The sequence below is a fragment of the Netta rufina genome (assembly GCF_964035555.1).
Source record: "Netta rufina genome assembly, chromosome: 12".
Classification (NCBI taxonomy): domain Eukaryota; kingdom Metazoa; phylum Chordata; class Aves; order Anseriformes; family Anatidae; genus Netta; species Netta rufina.
Genome location: NC_140135.1, coordinates 5,979,171 through 6,000,013, shown reverse-complemented (window position 1 = coordinate 6,000,013; position 20,843 = coordinate 5,979,171). Strand labels below are relative to the sequence as shown.

At 49.3% G+C, this 20,843-nt stretch overlaps 1 protein-coding gene across 3 annotated transcripts in view; it reads left to right on the top strand.

Moving 5' to 3' along the window:
* LOC311213659 (uncharacterized protein) overlaps positions 1 to 20,843 on the top strand; it is a 169,884-nt gene that overhangs the window by 70,440 nt on the left and 78,601 nt on the right. The gene's annotated exons all lie outside the window — the stretch shown is intronic.

Below are 20,843 nucleotides of genomic sequence, written 5' to 3'. Positions count from 1 at the left end.
AGAGGTGGTGTGTGCAATTGAATCGAGCTCTGGACATTTTTAAGGGGGGGGATGAGAAATCCTATTAAAGGATTAAATCTTTGCTAAAATAACATCCAGGCACAAAAAGGGGAGACAGTCTCTAATTTCTTTATTTATCTATGTTGCCTTGATGATCTGACTTGATTTCTCAATATTCAGCCCCAAAGCCTCCAAATTCTACGTCCCCACTGATATAACCTGCTCCTTTCTTTAAAGATGTGAGAGGGATCGAAACATAACTGCTGGGCTTTTTTTTCTGTTTGTACGTCTTTTCTGTCTTGGCAAATTGGGAAGGAGGAATCAAAGATAAAAAGGGGATGCATGCTTTGTTTTTCTTTGCTAAAGCAACAGATACGGAGGGGTTGGGGTTTGCTTTGATTTCTGTAGAAATCGTGTTTTAGCTTTCTTTTGTGCGTGTGCATTTCTATATATTATTTTTGGTAATGTATGTAAGAAAAATCTTTGCCCACCTTAAGGATCATGAGATTTTGAGATGGGCTGTTTTGCTTGACTTTATTTACATTGATTTTCTGGAAAATGAAGTGCTGAGCTGCATATTATAGGCTTGCTGAAAAGGTGTCGAGTAGTTAGAGGTCCTTCTGTTGGAAGATGTCTGGACCAAAATTGCAATGTTTATGGCACGAAAGCAGAGCTGGCTGGGGGGCTCGAGCTTCAGAGCATGAAGTTTAGCGAGGAGATGAAGGGAATGTCTGAAAAGAGCAATGCCTTTTCCTCTCGGAAATATGTCTCTGTATGTGAGTAGTGTTTCTCTTAGAAATCTTATGGCTATATATATTTTTTTGTGTTATTTTCCCCTTTGGAAAAATCAGAATTGCTCAAAATATATATTTATATAACTGTAGTTTGAAAATGTTTACATCTCTTGCTAACGTTCACTGGAATTAGGTTGCTTTGCTAATTTAACTGGTTGGTGCCAGCTCCAGCTGTATTTTTCTATCTGATGTCTTCTACTAAGCATGGGGAAAAAAAAATCAAGTAATTGATTCATAAGGACTTGGATGGAGCTTAGAGATGGAGACTCAGCTGTTTCCATGTGAGTGTCTGCTGCAAGTTAAATGCGGAGATGGACTTGGTTAAGAGCAGAGTTCCTTTTGGCTGGTGGCATGATTGGAAATTAAGTTAAACAAATGCTGCAAATCTGGTGCTTTGAAACTGTCTTTAGCTGTAAATAAGAGAGGAAAAAAAAATTCCTGAGTCCCAGGGTGGTGACATTTGGCCACCTGAGCTGACAAGAGGTGTTTAATGGCAGTAGCCCATTTAATGGCCAGAAATGCCCAAACCCGGTGACACCAGCCCAGCACAGCCACTCGGGTGCCTGCTGGCTCTGTGTCCTCCTCTTCACTTGTAGCTGTCTGTGGGAGAGGAATCCGCTTCCCTCCGGAGGTGATTGAGTGAATCTTCTGTAAAAAAAATAAAATCATTTGGATGCTGAGGATGGTTCAGATTGTTAAACAGCTCCAATCTGCTTTATTTTCCTGCTAGCTCTGTGATGTTGTTAGTTTCAGAGGTTGCAGGATCTCTTGGAAATATAATAAATGAACAAAGATCACCAAGGAAAGGGAATCAATCAAACAACAGCCAAACCAATCCTTTCGGCGAAACGGTTTTAAGTGACATAGTGATTCGGAGGAGCAAGGGTGGAAAAATGAGTAAAAGCCAAAAAAAAAACAACAACAAACAGCAAGTTAAAAATAGGATGCAACTGTGGCTGAATGTCTGTTTTCCTTAAGGTTAGAGCTCTGGTGTGAAGGTTTTACCTTTCAATACGATTTCTACAAGGAATGCTCGGCACCTCTGGTGATTTTCTGGCGCGAGCAAGTGCATTCCTTGGTCCGGAGCTCGTGCATCTGGGGCGATGCGTGGCAGGGTGCCCGCGGCGGTGTGCCTTATCGCATGTGTGTGGGGCCGCTGTGTCCGGGCGCTGCCTCCTGCGAGCCCCTTCTGGTTGCAGCGGTGGCATTTGGTGTAGCTGCGGGATGGCAGGCTGCTGGGGGACCAGGGGTTGCTGGAAATCCAGAGATTGCTGGAAATTACTGTGTTTTTTGTCCTTTTTTTTTTTTTTTTTACCCCACAATGGAAGGCGCTTAAGAAAATCGGTGTGATTTTATTGCCACTTCTCTGCTTTTTGTTCTTCCAGAGGCTGGTGGGCTCGCAGGCAGTAAGGTTTATGCAGAGCACCGTGAAAGTTCAGCGCAGAAAACTTGGTGCGTGGTGTTAGCAATGCTGCTCTCGCTGTGTGGGGCACCCGGCTGGACTTCAGGGAGAGAGAGAGGAGCGTGAGAAGTGAGCCAGGGCTGGAGCTTTTGCTTGATCAGTTCGATCTTGTTTTCCCACCCCACAGTCCTCAGTGGCCACCTTTTCGAGCGGGCCTTGAGCCACCTGCCCCAACCCTGCTTTTGTAGCCTTGCACCCCCAGTTTTGCGTTTTCCAAGCCTGCAGTTGAGCCTCCAGCAGCCTGGGGAGCAGGAGCAAGGCGAACTGCTCCATTTTGCCATACTTTTCAGGAGCAGCTCAATCCGGGACGACCTGCTTTGGCTGCTTTTTGGGGTGACAGCGTTGTGTCGCTTGCGGTAGATCCCCTGTGCTCGTAAGTGACCGAGCTTGCAAGATTCACGGTGTAATTTGCACGCTGGAAAATAGCTGTGTGCGGTGGAGCTTTCCTTCCCCCTGAGCTCCGGGGGACGACTCGGGTTATGCTTGTGGCTCTGTGGGGTCAGCCCTGGGGGCATTGCCCCTGTAATTCACCCCCGTTTTGCAAATGTTGAGCTCTTCATCTTTGCGGGGCTGCTGAAGCCCAGGGCCGGGGGAAGAGGGGCCATCCCTTCAGCTAAATCACAGCGCTGACCCTCCGGAAAACACGGCCCCAAGACTAATGTTCATTTGTATGCAGATAGGATATTTCAAACGCATAAAATCTCTTTCAGTGATTGCTCCTGTGTATTTGCTAAGGCTGGGTGATGGGAGACCCGACTTGCTGTTTGTCTGCTTAAGCAGGATTCGATGTTATTTGCCACAGGATTCATGAAAATGCCTCTGACTGTATCATAGCAACCCTGTCTCACACAGTCCATAAAAAGTCCATTCCTCCTGAGCGGCAATTCGCTGCCTTAAAGATTCAGGCACCCTTCCTGACGCGGGGAAGGGGGTGCGTTTCCCTCTTCCCATGCTTCAGAAAAAGCATACGTGTCGGGATGGCCGTGCTAGACCTGTGTTCGCTGTGATTTTAAGGCTCTTTCCTTAGGCTGACGAGGGCTTGCTTTCATTTCCTTATAGGCTTCCTCCCCCCCCCAGTCCCTCGGATATTTCCCACCTCTGTTTTAAACCTCACATGACAAGTGAAAAGGGGGCCGGGACAGCTCAGAGGTCACTGACGTGATGGCTCTTCTCTGTCCTGCCATTTGGCTTTTCCCCCGGGATGGCAGCGGCACGGCACTGGCTTCTGCTTTGTGGTGAATGAAGCTCTGCCCTGCCCGAGCCCCGCGGTGGAAATGCAGAGGCGCTTTCTCACCCCGTGGGTGCATGTTGTTCAGAGCGGCGTGTTCACCTGCCTCCTGCCCCCGTCTGTTTGCATAATGTGCTTGTATTTCTTTTCGGATCAGGTATTCGGTACACAGCCCAACCGCTGTGTCTAATGTCTGAAGGAAAATTGCCCAAAATCCATGTAAGTTTTTTGTCGTCGTTGCTTTAATTTGTGACTAGAGCCCCTCTTATGTCTTGTTCAGTTCATTTTGATGTCGTTCCTCGGTTTCTGTATTTCGTGACTGCTGGTTTTGACTGGGGACAGGCTGCTCTTTGTGTGCAGTGCTTGCCTGCATGTCCGTGTGTTCTGCCTGCATTGTGCCTCTCTGTGCTCTGTGGTGTTAATCACGCGTCTGTGGCGGCGAGCAGGGGGCTGCGTTTGCAACGTGTGTCTTTCCGAACGGCTGTGATAGTTGTGTTCAGCGTGCATCTCGTAATTAAATGTAATCAGAGCTGTCGTGGCCAAGTGCATTGATTCGTCTCTTAGCTGAGGTTTCTCCAATGGCCAGAAGTTAGGAAGCTGGAGGAAAACTCCCCCAAAATGGCATGATAAGTGCCGTGTTACAAGCAGGACGGGTTTGTGTCATGGTGACAGCGGCAGCCCAGGAGCGTGCTGCCGGGTCCCTGCTCTGCCACTGCTGTGCTGTATGGCCTCGGGCATGTTCCTTTGCCTTCCTGCAGCTCCTCTTCCCCAGCTGTAGGAGGGGAACATGGCACGTTACCTGGGCATGGCCAAGGCTGGGCACCTCCTCCTTCCCTTCCTGCGCCATCCTTTCACTGCAAAGTGGGGCCGGGTGGCAGGGCCGTGGTGATACTGAGGGGCAATGCGTTGGCCCTGCTGCGTGTGGTAGGATTTTGCACGTTTGGGCTGTTGTAGATGGCAAGCTGTAGCGATTGATGCTTCTGGCTAAAAATAGATGCTTTTGGAGGAAGAGCTGCTGCAGGAACCGTGTTTTTTCTGTTGTTGTTTGGCTGAATTTCTTGTGACCCTGGGTGGAAATGGGTCTTACTCTGCAAGAACCCACAGATGGCCAGGTTGTCTCTAACCCCACTGTCAACCTTGCCAGCAAAGGGCCGTGCAGCCTTGGACGCTTGTTTCCAGTTAAAACCAGTTATTATGGGGTATTACCCTTGCCTTGTCGGGAACATCTCACTGGCAGTGTGTTCGCTGGGACGGCTGAGCTCGGGACAAGGAGCCCTCAGAGCTCCCTGTGGTGGACTGCGTTGGGCAGGCCCGAAGCTTTAAAGGAGGGCCATGGCAGGTGAAACAGCACTGACATGAAGGTATTTAAAGAATTAGGGCTGGATTTTTTTTTCACTGGGACCAGATGGGTCTGGGGCTTTGTGGGGAGAGCTGTTTTTGTCCGGTGGAGCAGCTCTTGATGGGGATTTTGGAGGTCCCAGTGCGGCAGCGTCCAGGAGCAGAAAAATCTGCCTGTGCCCATGTGGAAGGTCCCATGTGGGTTAGTGCCTGCCCCTTCTTTGGCATCAGCTGAGACATATATAACATAACGTATAGACTGCTGGCAAGGCTTGCGTTTCTATTTTAGGCAGCATCTCCAGCTAAGTAAAGCAGGGGGTATGCTGCAAGCCGCTTTTCTCTGCGATCTGTAAGTCTCCGAGAGATTAACTCTTTCTGTAGCCCTGGTGCCTTTCTCTGGGATGTGACCAGGACTCGTGAGGCAGACAGCAGGAGCCCTGGGGAGGGCTCGGGTGAGATGAAGCAGCCCTGAGGTGGTGGCACCACAGCCACCGAGGTGTTGTGCTCTCAGCAGGTGGCCTTGCCCCACGGGCCTAGCGCGGGGTAGGGCCCCGCAGCCTGACGGCCCTTTGTTGTTGTGGGTGGGATTGCATGCAAATCCCAGGCTGTTAGATTTTGAAGCTCTCTTACTGCCCCGCCACAAGTGTGGGCAGCCGTGTGCTCCAGCATCCTTTTCTCCTCATGCTAAGCTGCTATGGTGATGCTGCCATGTCCCCAGCCCTGGGGCAGCCGCGTTTTGGGTGCAGGCCCGGCGGCGGGTGGGGGAAGGCCGCGTGCCCTGTCCTGCTGCCATCCCCAGCACTGCTCCCGTGGTGGCATTTGGGGAGCGTGTGAGGATGGAAATAGCCGACAGGAGGTTCGTGACATGGGTAGGGGAGTACTAGGGCACGCTGGATGTGCCCCATGCCAAGGAGCTGACTTGCCCTCATCAGTGACCAGGTGACGATGCCGATTGTTTTCTTTGCATCAGTTCCCGTTCAGTACCAAGGTATTTGCCCGAGTGTGGCTGCTTCTAAAGAGTTAAGTTTGTTCCTTGCCAATTCTGGGGTCTGGAGCCACTGCTGGTGAGCTCAGAGCGTGTGGCTGTGGAAGTGATTGCAGCTCACAGCCCAAAGGTACCGGCCGGGCACAAGGGTTTGGGAACTAACAAGGATCCTAATTGTGTAGGAGATGTTTCTTGGAACTGTGAAAATGCAGTATGGCCCCAGCTGCACAACGATAAATATAAATTTAGAGAAATACCCTGAGGACCAATCTTTTACTCTGATAAGCAGTGGGCTAAATTGCTGGGCATATCTGCGAAAAGTTTTGTCAAGAAATTTTGTTCAGTTTGAGAAAATAAAATCAGGACCTTGCTGGCAGTAACCAAAGGCATTTTTTTTTTTTCTGAAGAATTCATATTCCTCTTGCTATTTTTGATGGTTCCACTCTTCTGTATTATATTCGGTATATCTGACAAGGTTTTCTTAATAGGTTTTGCATTGAAGTTTCTGTTCTGATACCAAATTTAGGAAACACTTGTTATCTAACATTCTTTCTTCCTGGCTTGATAAGGTAGTGATTAATTTTATGCAACTCTCTTTCCTTATCTAGTTGAGCTTCAGTCAGTTTTATTGTAAACTTGGAAAAATGTGATCAATCTTTAACGTTTGTTTTTAAGGTTTATTGCAAAGCCTTTTAGGTATGCTGTGCGTTTGGTCTTCTGTGGAGTTCGGTGAGAATTAAGTTAAAAGTAACAATTATAGAACAGGTTTTGAATCCAGATAAAACATTTTTAAGTTTCTGTAGAACAAGAATGAGCGTCCTTCAAATGGCACTCGTCTCTGATGTAGGTTTAGGTATTAAATTAGAATTTTATTGCTCTAGGGTTGTGTATACGCGAAGCTGGGTGCACAGAACGGGAATGCTGATGGTGCCCGCATGCAGCAACGCGTAGATGTGCACATACCTGTCTGATGCAGCGACCAAGGAGAGGAGAATTCCCTCTCCGAAGGGCTGTGTAAGGTGAGGAGGATCAGAGGCATCCCGCTCATTTCTGCCTTAGACCGTTGGGAAGGGCTGTGGGGCAGCAGGACTTGCACCAGGTGCTTTTGCCCAGGTGTGAGGGCAGGAGGAGGAGGCGGTGCGAGCAAGGCAGGCACGGGGAGCAGGGCACCCGCTGTTGTCGATGCAGGGTGTCTGCCGCCACTTCGTGATGAGGAGCTGACATCTGGATAGATTTTCAGTCTCCTCTGGTCCAGGGTAGATGAATCTCTCATCTGATGCCCAGCAGCAGATCGATCCCATCTCCTGGACACCAAGGGTTTTGCAGAAGCATCTAAAAGTCTTTTCTAAAGAATTAAAAGTACACGCACGCTCAGAGGAAAGGAACTAAACCTCATAGACCTGCAGGCTGGCCACAGACATGCGCAGGACTAACCAGCTGCCTTGTAGGTCCTCAGCCAGGGCACAACGTGTGTTCACAGGCATTGCCAGGACCAAAACCCCAGATTTACAAAATTTTAGGAACCTCTGGCCCCACACCCACACTGCACCCAGCACCGTCCCCTTAACTAGCGTGATGTTCGCAGCCCACTGCCGTTTGCAAATTGTCAAAGTGGCCCGAAAGCCATTTTTCCAGCTCAGTTTTAAGCTGAGTCTGAGACTGTGCCGAGTCCCCAGAGCCCAGGTTTGGCGGGAGCTTGTAGGCAGCGCGTTCCCAGGGCTGCTGCTTTTGCCATCCCCCCCGTAGCTTCCTGGTTTCTTGTTCTCCTCCCACACTCCCTGCATTAAGCAGTTGCTGTGTTTTGCCCCAGAAAATGGTGCTGGTTTAATCCATCTCCAGTGTGTGCGTGTGGAACAGATGCCAGGCCCCGCTCCTCACGCACACACGACACGCAGCAGTGAGCATGCATGTGCCTGCTGCTGGGCGCCTTTGTGCGTATTTATCTGGACAGATAGAGGGAAACAAATGCATTAAAACACGTGTGCATATGTTTTCCTTCCCAGATATATTTTGAAAAATATGAGTCAGCAGCAGGCAAGAACATATTACATAATCTCTGGGAGTGAAGAAGCCCTTGCCATTTATTAGGAGGCAGGCTTTCTGCAAGCAGCATTTTTTAGCATCATGTCGTTACCGCACATCCGTGTGTGCCTCTCTGTCAAGTGGCCTTATTTCCATTGTACATGGTAGTGACCGATTCGGCAATGTCGTTCCAGTACCCTGGGTTTTGTTGTATTTTTAAAACCGGCTGCAACAAGAGCAGAATCTCGGGTCTGGGCTGAGGAGGATGGCATCTCTCCTCTTCCTTAGCACGTTTCCCTGCAAGGACTCTGCGATTTTCCTTTTTAGTCTCCCCCCCACTCCCCACCTCCTGCTGTTTTCTATAAAATCTCAGCGCCGAGAGAAATTGCACAAGAGTGCAGCTGGAAATAAACGTCGCCCCCTCCGCCTACCCTCTGCTCGCGGCCGCCCACCTCCACCGCCTACCCCCAAACGGGAGAGTGAAGTCAAGAGCCACTTTTAGCCCTCGCCTCCTGGCTCTCCCCACAAGCCCATTTCCGACGCCTTGCAGAGTGCTGCGGGGGAAATTCGGGGGGTCTAACGCCGTCTTAGTGGCTCCTGCAGCCATCCAGCCCCATCGGCAGTCATGTCATATGTCTTGGCGTTAGGGGATGAGAGAGGACACGCGGTTTTCTTGTTCACTAAGCATTCCAGAGAGGGGGAGCGTTGTGAATTATGGAGAGGCAGAGGAGCACAACCAAAAATCCTGAGTGATATGGATCTGGCTCGAGTCAGCAACGTCGTGGGCTTTAATCCCATGTCCTGGGCTAAAAGGGTGCCGTGTTGTGGCACACACGGGGGAGCAGGAGCAGGGCACGGCGCAGAGGGCGCGCTGGGTGCTCCCATCCTCTGCACAGCGCCGTGTCTCAGTTTCTCCATCTCTAATGCCAGGCTTAATTCCAGGCCGTTCAGTGGAATTGCTTCATTTCTGAAGGATGCTTTGAAAGTCTAGGAGGGGAATAGGCAGCGGTAGCATTAAAGAAAATAAAGAGAAGGACTTGTTTGCTTATTTTTAATTTGCCCAATAAAACTAAAGGTTTTGAACTGCTTTCATCTCCCAGGGCACTGCAAATACTTCCGCTGTGGCTAAGCTAGCGGTTGCCTTTCAAGCAAAGAGAATGCTCTGTTGTGGTTTTAAAATATCAAAGCCTTCCCAAGGAGGCAGTAAATTGCCATGCTGGCTGAAACCAGGAGTGCAAGTAGCTCCGTGCCCTGTCTGGGATAGTGTCTGCGAGACGAGCCGTAGAGAAAATTGCGAGAGCCGCAATAATTGATGGTGATGGAATAACCTGTTTATCCAGAGTGCTCTGTCTTCACCCCCATTAGCTTGGGGGTTTCTGATGCTTGCAGACACGGGAGTTTAAATCTTCTGTATTTCTAAAACCGCAGAAACCTCGGCCATAAGCAGGAAATTCTCGTGAGCTTGGCAGGGGTGACGCGCTTGTCAGTTCACCTCCCGTGAGCGCTCTGCGTTTTGCTCCAAAGTCTGGCTCGAGCGGCGTGCGCCGGCCCAGGTGGGGAGGGACGGGGTGCCCCCCGCCAGCCCCGAGGGCATTGTAAAACGTGCAGAAGGAAATTGCCCTTTCCCATTAAACGATTTGACAGCTGAGGACGAGAAGCGCTGTGCTGAAGGTAGATGTGATCATCTGGCTGGAAACCTCCCTGCCCGCTCCGCTCCGTGCAGCCGAGGGGGAGAGGGGCTTTGCGGGAGGCTTGGCAGAGCGGGGCTCCCCCTGGGCTGCTCCCTCCTTGAGTTATCGATGGTTCAAAGCCATGTCCAGGGTTCCACCTGAGGTCTTACCAGCCGAGATGCCAAGTGAACGGCTGAGGCAGCTCTGCCGCTGTCAGCGGGGTTCTGCCAAAGATTAATTTGGCCTCACATATTTTGCATGTGCGATGTCAGATTGCATCCTTATTATTTCCACTATTTTAAACTGCGTTCAGCTAGATAAGGTCCCTATACCTCTTTAAAGCCTTCCATTGTTACTCATTAGGAATACAATTCCTCTCTGTTATTAATTGATCTAAATGAGGCTTTTCTGTTTCTCTAGCCTTTTGTGGTGTCTCTGTACAGCGAGGAACCAAGCTACATTCAGGAGAAATGCCTAAATAAAAGCAGGAGCTTTGCAGTTGCAGCTTCCTGGTCTTCCATGGCACAAGCTCCAGGGCAGACCCGTTCAGGGCAACCAGTGCTGCTCTCCTCCTAGCCTGTAATAAGAAACAGAAGAGGCTCACAGCACGCAGACGAATGGCACAAAAGCCACCCAAGGCAGCCCAGCCCTGCTCTGGACGGTGGGATCCCGCTGGAAGTGCAGTCTGCTGGAGACAGGCTGTCTCTCTGCCTGACTGACGTGAGCTCACATCTTTCTTTCCCAATCGGTCCTTTTAGAGCTTCTGTGGCTGACCATCCTTTCCCCCAAAAGAAGGCTGTTCCCTGGGGCACGTTCCCTCCTGTTTTGTCAAACCTGGCAGGAAACGTCTATAGTGGTTAGTCTCGGATGGTCATGAAAGACTTCCACTTGTTCCTTTGAACAGTTCTCCCACAGCTGAAAACATCTCGCCGTCACTAGCAGTGGGTTTAGCTTTCTTTTATTTCCCCTTTTTCCTTTCCGTTCCTACTGCAGACAGTTTTACCTTTGCGTTTGTTTCCAGCTGATGTTGAAATTCGAGTAATAGTAATAATACTTGACATTCCTCATTCCAGCATCTTCAGAATGGTTGCTGAAGTTGGGTTACTTAAAAGCCTTTGTGCTAAATAAATACTCGAGTACTTTTTCTATTTTAAAATGGAAAACCCTCAAAAGGCAAATGAAGATGAAAGATTTGGGACTACCAGCAGTTTTCTGTATTATCCACAGGAGCCCAAGTGTAAGGTTGTACAGGACAAGTGTAAAGGGACTGGTATGCTGATAAGGTCCTAGTGCATCTGTAAAACTGAACCCCAGTGCTTTTGAGAGCTGTGCTTGGTGTCGGGCATCCCTTGTGTTATCACCTTATCTTCATGCCCATCCTCATGAACGATGGCCAGCAAGTGGCTGGAGTGGGGTGGCAGTGGCACTGCCCTCTTCAGTGGCAACTGGACTGCTTACAAGCTTGTCAGAAAGGCAAAGGTGTTTGTTTTCATGGTGTCCACCCTTCCCTGTGGTCTTCTTCTCTCCGTGTGGTTTATGAGCAGGAATCAGGACAATAGATGAAAATTTCTGTCCTGGACAAAGGTATCAGGGAACAATCACCTCGATGGAAATGGTCAGATGTTTCTGCGAGTTTTCTCAGCAGCTGTAGTCAGTGCTTGCAGTGGGTATTTGCACCACTGGCCAGCTTTTTATAGGGAAATGCTGTAAGGCTGTGTAAGCTCCTGACAGCAGAATCCTTCTGGTAATAAAGCATTAAACTGGTTGCATGCAGAATGATTTGGCTAGAAAAAGAGTGGAAGAGAAAAAGGTAGTTTAAATCCAAAGAGTGGCTGATGCAACGTGAAAGGACCTAGAAAGCAAAGATGCAAAAATAAAATCTGAAACGGAAACAAGTAACATTCTTACAGCACTGTGTAACTCATTTTAATTGCAATCCATCTAGAAATCTATTTTAGGCAAGAAAACAATTCAGAATTGTAGAGCAAAGCATTGGGCTTCCAGATGTTTACAGCTTTCTGGATTGTTATTTTCAGCTCCCTTCCAGATCGTTTGAATCTCTTCTTCCTTGCAGCAGCCACAGAAAGATTCCCCCTGGCTGCAGTGCAGGTCGGGCAGAAAGTGGAGCGCCCCAAGGCTTTCTTCTGTGAACTTTTCCTCTTGTCCTGTCTTGAGAAACACCCCGAGGTGGCTGGAATGGTGAGCGTGGTGAGTTTGGAAGTTGGAAGCCCCCAGGTTCCTATGGGATAATCCCCTAGTGGAGAGGATCGTGCTGTGTCTGCCAGGCTGGGCTGAGGTAGGCAGGGCAGGCTGTTGGCCATACACAAGGAGCATCTGGTTTTTGTCTTTCACCTTACATGTTCTCAGCCTGCTCAAGAGGCTGGAAGAAGTCTGTCAGTGTTAAAGGCTGGTGGTGTCTGACAGGGTATGGTGCCTTTGTCTGGGCAGAATTAAGCCCTGAATCTAATAAACGTCGTCATCGTCACTCCCAGCAGCCTCCTGAAAGGCCAGCGCAGTGCACCTGACATTTCTCTTGTACATGATGGCATTTGTGAAGGAGATTTTACCTTGTTCTTGTCCATTTTGAGCCATCCGGACTGCTCATGGTGATCTGCATTGAGCCCAGTTCTTGGCAGGCGCCATGCAGAGACCAAAGTAGCGATGTGTCCACCGAGGCACCTCGGCCACTTGTTGTGGGCTAACGGGGGCTTTCTGCCTGCCTTCCTGCCTCTCCCCTTGGTTCTGGCTTGTGCAGGTGGCTGCTTTGTGCTCAGGGGCCTGGAGGAGCTGGCTGGCTGCTCCCAGCACGTCCCTGTAAGCGTGGTGTGCTCCTGCCTCTCCTGCTGCTCTCCTGGGAGCTGGGCTCAAGTGGTGGAGCAAGGCAGAGCAACCTGGCAGGCAGACAGGGCTCTGTGAAGATAAGGCATCTGTTTGGAAAGCAGACTTGCAGAAAGATGAGGGGTTGAGAACAGGAATCCAAGGAAATAGGAGACTTTCCTGGCTGCCAGAAGTTAGATTCCCTAGCAGAGCATCCCAAAGCGTAAGCGGTCGACTCCAGATACGTGATATTTCCTCTGACCTCGCTCCAAATGCGTCCCTCTCGCCTTGTCTCACTGGGGCTGTCCTCGTGTGCCAAGCAGAAACGTGTCTGCCATCTCCATCCCGTCTCCATCCCGTCTGGGGAGCGGCGGTGCTGTTCCTTGGCAGAGCTGAGTGACCTCCCCACTCGGGCAAGGAGGAAATTTCCCTCGCGGGACGGCGCGGCGCGGTTTGGCCGGTGAGTCTGATCGCATTAGCAACGGATGCATTATCTAGTCCTTGTTTCTGCTGACAGGGAATTAAAGGCCTTCACGTTTAAATGACTGGCTCAGAGCAACCGAGTGAAATGGAGAGAGGGTTTGCAGTCGGTTTACCAGGCCGGGTGAATCTGGAGAGGTTGTGGTGCAGAGAAACCAGCCAGAGGCTGAGAAGGAGGCGAGGCAAGAGGAGGAAAGCTGTGGGCTTTTGCAAATAGAGAGAGTGCCGATAAAAGAGGGAGAAGGATATGATGTGGGGGGTGAAGCTAAGTATAGAGGAGTGGTGTTATAAAGGGAAAGCTGGGGCTGGAGATCAGAAGAAAGTAGGACACGCAGCAAATTGAATCCACTAGGCCACGGATTTGTGTTTCTGGAAAATAACTGGTGCACCTTCACGTGGCATAGGTGTGATTAGGCTGGAGAAAATACTGGGAACAGGCGCTCAAGGGGGCAGTCTTCCTTTGGCTTTGAGCAGAACAGATGATTCAAATATGTTTTTTTGAGCTCAGAGCCCCCTCGATTGCAGGGAGCGGTGTGTTTCACCGCACACAGGCGGCTCTGGGCAGCACTGCTAATGAAGGGGCAGCACCAGCAGGATTTGCACAAAATGAGGTTTATCCTAATGATGGCTGCAGAGAGGAGCAGCAGACCTCCCAAAGACAGATGGATTCATGAGAAGGGCTCTGGAAACAGGCTGTTGATAACACCGGGGCAGAGATGAAGGGAGTATTTTATTGTTATTACCTGGAGCGGATTCAAGCCTTCAGCAGACAGTAGGATTTGCCAGTCTGACCGTGCTAGAAAGCTGGGCATTGGAGACTTGCACACAGGTCAGTCCCATCCATCACTGACTACGTGGTCCTGAGTCCACCGATGCTTTGTGAGCCTGAAATGACTGGCTAAGCCAAAGTTCGAGGTTCGTTTTGGTGGTTCTGTCAATGTAGGTTGTGGCTCTAGGTGTGAGTAGGTCTTGGTTTTGGCACCAGCCCCAAAGAAGAAGAAACAAGCGAGCTGTTTCATAGGCTGGAACCAGCGTTCTGATTACTGCTTGTGGAAGATTCATAGAGGTGGATTTGGCTGTAAGAAAAGGATTTCTTTTGGCAGTTCAATACCCTGTTCCAAACCTTCCTGATCTCTTTAGAGTACTCAGAAGTCCCCTGGATTTATGGATGACCTTAGAAAGCACAAGCTGTATTCAGTTAGCTGACCTGTGCTAGCGAGACAGGGCTATGGAGTCTTATCTGTGTCCAGCAGCCTCAATATCTTATTTTTAAAAGGGCTTCTGTACTCATTACCAAGTGCATCGGGTTCTTCTACCACAAAGAAGCCTTAATTCTTAAATATTTCTGTCCCATCGTGTGCTGCTTGTTCATAAACTCTCCCTACTTTACACCGATGTATAAACGCAGAACAGACTTTTTTCCCCCATTTTCTTTACCTTCCATAGCACCATCCATTTTAAATCTGTGAGCTGAAACCCCAGGGTTCTTGCTAATCCTGATGGACTTAATGGGGGAGAACACTGGGAAGGGATTCTGGGAGCTTGGAAACGAGCCCAAGACCAAGGAAACCATGAACCAGATCCTCAGTCAACTAAGGCTTGGCTTTAGAGCCTTCCTATTTGTTAGGAAGTCACACGGTTCTAGCTGTTGTCACAGATTTTAATTTTTCATCTTAGACCATCACATACTGAAATAAGGTATCAATAATTTAAACCTGTTCACTTCCAGGATAATCATTTTGAAATCATAGGAAATGCGTAACCAGTTTCTGGAGACAGCCATGGAGGTTTGGTCTCGTTGCAGTTTATATTAATGAGTGTCGCTGCGCGTCTGCCTGTTCCCAAGGTATTTGTAAACTGCTTTCTACATGTGCTCACTACCCATCCAGCTCTAAGAAAAGGCTATTTTTTGCCAGCTGAGGTAATTAAAAGCAAATCATATAAAATGGTCATTGGCTGCTGCGTGCCTACAAGCACACAGGGTGTGCAGCAAGGCCTTGATTTACCACCACGCATATCAGCAATCAGACGCGTGCCCCGGCACAAGCGTTGTGGGCATGTAATCAATCACACCCGCACAGAGTGACGTGAAGGTGACCTCTGTGTACACCAGGAATCTCGAGGTTTGTGCACCTTCAGGGATCCAAATATGCACACAGTGCTGCCGAGGAGTTTGGCCACATCATATTCTTACGTCTGTGGTTATCGCGTGTACCGAGACCTCTGCTGCTCACAGATTTACACGGAGATGCCTGCCCACTCTGACTCAGATCCGTGGTGTTTTATTGTAGCTTTGAAAACCCTCTATAAAAACTCCCTGGCATTTATCCCAAAAGAGCACCAATAGCATTCAACTTATTTCCTTTACATCAAATCGCTAAACTCATCAATAGCAATCTCGCACTCCACCGGGGAACACAAAGGCATTTTGGATTTGACACCCTGAATGGCCCGCTGGTAAATAGGTCATTACCCATACAATAGCAGTAATAAACCACGACGTATGAATTCAGAGGCTTAGGGGTGATGGTGTTTGTGATCCTTGTCCTTTGGCAGCGGATCTTGCTTGCAGTGCAGCAGTGTGGCTAGGTAAGGGATCAAGGAACAGCATCTTATCCCAGGTTTGTGTCCGGGCATTACAAAATGCTCAGGTGCTGCTGTGCCTCTGTGGTTGCTTCTACGTGAGCTTAAAAGACAGAGGCAAAGCCAGGAGACTGATGGTGCCGCCCCAACTGTTTTGTGGGAGCCTTTTCCCAGCAAGTTGCTCTCAGAGCCTTTGGTTTTTCTGGCAGGAGTGTCACGTGTGATGCAGAGAGACTCAAAGGGGCCAGTTTTACCTTTAAAGTCTAGGTTTAATTTTTTCTCTTTAAAAAAAAAATGTGTTTCGACAGTTTGTCACATCGGCTCAGCCTGCCATGTCGTGGGCAGTGAAGTGTTAGGAAGGAAAAGCAAAAAGTATTTTGATGAAGGATCAAGTCAGCTCGCTAATGTTTTCTGAATATCTCCTGTGCTGACCTTGGTCCGTGCAGACACGCGCCTGCTCGTCCAGCTCTCTTGTCTCTAGGAGAGCTTTTGGAGGTGCTGGGAGAAGTGCTGAGAGGAATTTGGGGCTATTTGGGTAAAAGTTTTGAAGGGGATTTGCTGGATGTTTGCGCTTTGCAGCAGGGACATTTTGCCAGCTTCTCCTGAATTGAAGTCTCCATCATGTGTTTATTTTTGAACTGAGGAGGAGGGAAGGAGGGGAGGTATCATCATCAGGCATTTTTATAGCCCTGGAGAGTGGGGAGGGCAAAGTCTGTGTATCACAAGAGCCCCTAAATCTCTCTGTGCTCGGGTTCAAGGAAACCACAAAAACAATCTCTCTCATGTTTTCTTTCTTCACTAGACAAACGTTTAATTATTTCCCCTCCCTGCAGCTGATGAACCAACTGAGAGAACTACAAAAGATAATGCACTTCTATTTTTATATCCTATACTAATGAGGCTCAGACTAAAATTTTCTCCTGTATGATTGGCTAAAACAAGGTAGGAAAAATTCAGAGAGAGGGAGAGGAGGAGGAAGCAAGATGCTAAACATTCAGCAGCGTGCACATGTGCGCTTTGGAGAAAATGTGCAACGCCTTAGCGAAGCAGAGCACTTGGAAAGCATGAAGAGAAGCATTTTATTCATAGAAAATTGTCACTGGAGGATGGGCTTCTCCGGGAGGAGCTGTGGCACAGGGTGTTGGAGGCAGTGGTGTTGTCAGGACTGTGCTGCCAGCACTGATGCCTTGGCAGAGCTGCAGAGCGGCGGTGCGGTGCCCCAGGACTGTGCCGCGCAGCCCCTGGCCACCCGCGGGGGCTCACTGCTTTCTGTAAGCCATCCTCTCTGCCTTGGCAGCCTTCGAGCACTCCATCAAAAGTTCATTAATATGTTCAGTTGGAGACGCGCGGCTGCGTGCAGCCTGCTAGCAAACACTTGAGAGAGGAGTATAATAGCCCAGCCTAGATCAAAGAGAGCGAAAACGTATAGCACCTTTACTATTAATGGCAAAATAGTTGCAGAGCAGAGCGCAGGTAGCTCTGCTGGGGCTTGGAGCTGACCTGTGCTGACACATTTGTCTTGGACGTGGTACCCAGCACCATGGCACGGCGGGGATCGACGCCTCTGAGCCCCGCAGCTGGCCGGCTGCTCAATAGCACAGCGTGAGCTCAGGGCTGGGTGCTCGGGCTCAGCTAAGGCTGCTGCTTGTGGTTCAATGTGCAGATAAAAACGAAGCCTGGAGTACCTGATAGCGTGCTCTGGAGCAGGTTCGATCCCGGCTTTGCTGCTTTATACGAGGCTGTGCTGGGAGTCGGCCTGGTAGGATGCGGTTTGCAGCCCGATGAAATGGGACTTTGGTTGGGGTGTGCACTGAGCAGCCCCTGTGAGCTGGCTGGGTCAGGGGCGAGAGCTGCTCCTAAGCTGCTCCAACACTTTGGAAAGATTCAAATCAACACTTCGGAAAGATTCAAATCAGGCCAGAGCCTGAGCTGCCTCCAGCACGAGAGGCTGCCCGCCGTATCTCACGGCAAAGTGCCGTGGCGTGACCTTGGGTGGCTGCCGCCGCTGCGGTACCCGCGGTGTGCGTTACGGGGCTTCGGTCTGTCGGTGACACAGCAGCGTGTCCCTGCGGGGGGAAAGAGGGAGAAAAACGGAGGGGTGAGCCACTCGGATCAATTCAAGGCATGTTCTATGGGAAACACAGCTCTGCGGGCACGTGGGCGATTTATGGAGCGGATAAAGGAAAGGGGAAGTGGACAGCACGATCACGCGGCGTGCTGCGACCTGGCACCTGGTGCCCTAAGGCTGAAGGGCCTTCTGAGAGGTTATTTTAGCTTTTGGGGAAAAGCTGCGGCTCAGGAATGGCAAGAGCTTCGAATGAGGAAAGCAGGGAAGGGTAAACGGCATGGAGATGGTTCGGGGAACAGGGAACTGCTCCTGACAGCCTGCAAAGGCGGCTGCTGTTGGGTCTGTGATCACAGCTAATGGCTGAGGCTTGCGGATCTGTCCGAAATAGACTTTTTATTGCGTTAGTGTTTTGGAGCTATAAAACCGAAAGTCGTAATGCTCTGTAAAACATTTGAGGTGATTGGAGAATACAGCATTCCTTATTAAACGCCGCAGGTTTTGGAAACTTCTGACGGTTTCATAGCAGCGTGGGGCTGTGACCTCTGTAATGTTCAACCGGATACTTGAGAAATTGAGACCAATTTAATGAGAATAGCTGCCTTCTTGGTGCTCCAGCTCTTCCATTTCTCTTCTGGCTAGTGTTAAGTAAATAATGGTTTAAATGAACCTTTTAGTTCCTAAAAAAGAGGTGGCTTTAGCCTGAGGGCGTTAGGGCCTAGTTTGTGACACGTTTTATTGGAGCCATTTGCCCGTGGCTGGAATAACAAAGCAAAATGTCATAATTACATTTTGAAGGTCAGAAATTGTTATTTTTGCATATTTTCAGAGACGTTACAACAAAATGCACTGGTATTTGGGAGTTTCAGGGAATACTAAAGCCATGTGGACACAAGGGGAGAGGTGCCAGTGGTTTGCCAGCTGCTATCTGCTGCCAGCTCGGGGGTAGCAGGGTTTTGGGCTCGGCCTGAAGTGAAGACCCATATCCAGAGCATGTCAGCTGCAAACCCGAAATCCAGCCACACAGATGTATCCACGTAGCTGGATTTTTGAATGCTATATTTCCGAAACGGGAAGAACCAACGTGTTTAAGATAAGAAATGGTGCTCATCAGAATTCTGTAGCGCTGTGATTTTTCCTCCTCTGGGAGGCTAGGTTTGTCTTTCATCTTGTTTTCTCTTTGTTACTAAATTAAATTTGCCCAGTTTGCTGCACCAGGCAGAGGATGCTGGCACGGTGGCACCTGCAAGTGGAATATCCTGATTCCTGCAATTGTCTCTGTTTTGTACATTTTGCTGCTAAAGCTCTGAGTGTTTGTAGGACGAGCACCACTCCTCCTACATATGTATGCCAGGGTCACTTTGGAAAACTGGGCAGAATAAATATTAGTGTGTTTCTTTAATGCGTAGTATTTCCTAAGGAGAAATAAGGCTGTGGCTGCCTTTCTGCTGCCAGAAGCTCAAGTGAGCTTTTAGGGAAGCTGGAGGACGGTGCATTACGGGAGCTTGCAGCCTTTTGTTTGTCTTCCTGGTGAATAATTCTTTGGGGTTCAGTGCAGAATGGTGATTTTTTTAGGGGGCAGAAAGCACCTCCCAGTTTTTAATATTGCCTTATTGGCAAATTAGGTCTGCCAGCTGGCTGACAATTAATTACTGTAATACTTTCTTCTCCCAAAGCCTCCATCCCTGTAGCTTGACCCTTGCAAAGCGAGAGAGGGGGCAGCCTCCAGCACTGACTGCTCAGGAGCAGAGCATGTTTAAGCTAAGAAACTTGTAAGGCATCTCAATACACGTAAGAAGAGAGTGATTTCCAGCTCAGGCCTGGCACATGGTTGTCTTGAAGCCGCAGCTGCTGATTATCTTTGTTTGACAGCAGGGATTAATTTTATTTAAAAGAAAAAAAAAAACACAAACCTCTTCAGTAGTGAACAGATCATGACCAGTTGTTACTGCTGTGGTAGAAGCATGAGCCCTCGTTGTGCTTGTGGCCTTTCAGAAGCAACACACGTACACACTTGTGTCTGTGTGTGCATACGAGTAAATAAAACCTTTATATCCATGTTTAGAAATCAAGGCAAAAGAAGCTGAAAAGCACAGAGAAACCTCAGCTGCTAATTTTCCAGAGACAACCCTGAAGGAAAGAGAATTTCATGCAGGACACCAAAAAAAAGAAAGAAAAGCAATGGAGAAGGAATCTCCCTTTAGGTTTCAGTTCTAGAACTGCCCCAATTTCTCGGCTGCCCACAGTTGTCTCTGCAGAACATCTCCTGGGCCGCGCTCAGTCTCGGGACAGCGGCAGCGAGCTCCAGCTGCTGGGAGCTGCCAGGTCTGCCAGCTCCTTTGCAAAGGTTGTAATCTTGAAGGTATCAAGCAGCCGAATTTAAAGATAACAGAAAGAAATCTCCTCTCTACAAGGCACAAATAAAAAGGAGATGGTTGAGATAACAGTGATTTAAAAACTCCTGTTATTAATACTGCCTCGGGCGCTGCAGTGGAGGGATTTGCACATGTGCAGTGGTTTTCTCCATGGGCCGTAGATGCTTTTCTCTTTGTCCAGCTCAGGGAATGCTGTTTTCAGTCTATTTTTCTTCCGTTTTTCTTCAATTTCTTTAGTTTTCCTTATCCTTCTTAGGATTGTCCTGTGCTCCTAAGCCCTGCTGGACTGGATTTGCAGTAAGAGTAGAGCAAGTTGGGGCAGGGGGAAGGCGATGCTGTCAAGTTTAATTTCTGTAAAAAAACAATCTGTGCTGTCAGAGAACAGGAATTCTGTCCTGGTTGAAGCAAGGCCTTTAGGATGAGATGCTGTAACGCGCTTAGAAGCTTAAAATGCAAGGTCAGCGAGCAGTTCATATGTCTGGGACATGGGGAGCCACCCAGGGACCCCCACATCACCTCCGGGGCACCCAGAGAACCTGCATGCAGACGTGTGGCACCGAGTGAGCTTGGAGGCCAGCACTGCACTGCTGCCTCCTGGGGCTTGGCGCTGGAGATTTGGGTGTCCTCCAGCCCTTTTCTAGCCACTGAGCCCCGTGCAAGGAGGATGGAAAGAGTTGTCAGGCCCCAGGGGAGGCAAACACAAGTCAACGTGGTCCTGTAACAGCCTGGGTAAGAAACCCACCTCTGCCTCAAGACTGTAAGATTTGGGGATGGATGCACTATTTTGCGAGTTTTTTCATCAGGGTGAAAGTAGCATTGCACAAACCTGGGCAGTGTTAGGTGGTGAAGCAGTGGAGTTGGCTGCTTAGCTCCTCTACAAAGACATTTGCAGCGCAGCCTGGCACAGCAAGCTCCTGGCTACGTCCGAACACCGTTTCTGCATGCTCGAATCATTTGCATGCAAGCCTAAATCAGCGTTTCCCAATAAAGCTCTGTCAATAAGAGTACCACATCTTCTGTGCGC